The 926-nt window shown below is 35.2% G+C and overlaps 1 non-coding gene across 1 annotated transcript; it reads left to right on the plus strand.

The window, feature by feature from the left end:
* The first annotated feature begins 596 nt into the window (after nt 1-596).
* LOC113621368 (U6 spliceosomal RNA) lies at nt 597-703 on the plus strand. Its single transcript, XR_003433155.1, has one exon. It is a non-coding gene; the product is annotated as a U6 spliceosomal RNA (small nuclear RNA).
* Nucleotides 704-926: the final 223 nt, after the last annotated feature.

The raw sequence follows: 926 nt of genomic DNA on the forward strand, positions 1-926 counted from the left end.
TCCCATTTGGAGGAAAAAGAAAAAAACTTCAACGGCTAAAATAAAGTTTGGAAACTACTGCCCTAAATGAATTTAAAGTCCATTCCTGTCCTGTGGTTTGTTTTCCCAAACTTCATTGTTTCTGCCTCTTGCAGAACACATCAGTCTTTCATCTCTGGCAAATAAATTACAAGGGGAAAAGTCTCTGAGAAAAGTTCCTCTCCTGGTGAGATGGACTTCTCTCAGGAATATTATACTACCACAACTTCATATAGCTTCTCCATCTGTCTTCTTATTCCCAGATTTCCTCTTCTCATCCCACATATATAAGGTCATCAATATAAGGTCATCACTGGTATGAATATCTCATTTCCTCTCTACATTACTGTACTTGACACATTTTTCCTGAATAAACCATTGTTTCCTATTTTAGCCACAATCATAGGCTACTTGTTCTCCCTGGAGAAGATTTTTGGTTTTGCATAGTTGTTTATATTCCACCTTGTTCTCAGAAAGGATCTAAGGTGGTTTACAGGAATGCATAAAATACAAGATTGCATTAAATCATTAAATGATATCAAAGTTATATGTGCACATATTTTTAAAAGAATAGTCCAGTGATCACTTTACCAGCACATATCCTAAAATTGGAACAATACAGAGAAGATTAGCATGGCCCCTGAACAAGGATGACACACAAATTCGTGAAGTGTTCCATATTTTTAGCTACATGTAAAAGAATGCAATTAGAACACTCCCTATCACCATACACAAAAAATACACTCAAAATGGATTAAAGACCTAAATGTAAGGCCAGACACTATAAAACTCTTAGAGAAAACATAGGCAGAACACTCTATGACATAAATCACAGCAAGATCCTTTTTGACCCAACTCCTAGAGAAATGGAAATAAAAACAAAAGTAAACAAATGGGACCTAATGAAA

Source organism: Aethalodelphis obliquidens, unplaced genomic scaffold (assembly GCF_003676395.1).
Source record: "Aethalodelphis obliquidens isolate GAN/ISIS:26980383/991018 unplaced genomic scaffold, ASM367639v1 scaffold8, whole genome shotgun sequence".
In the NCBI taxonomy this organism is placed as follows: Eukaryota; Metazoa; Chordata; class Mammalia; order Artiodactyla; family Delphinidae; genus Aethalodelphis; species Aethalodelphis obliquidens.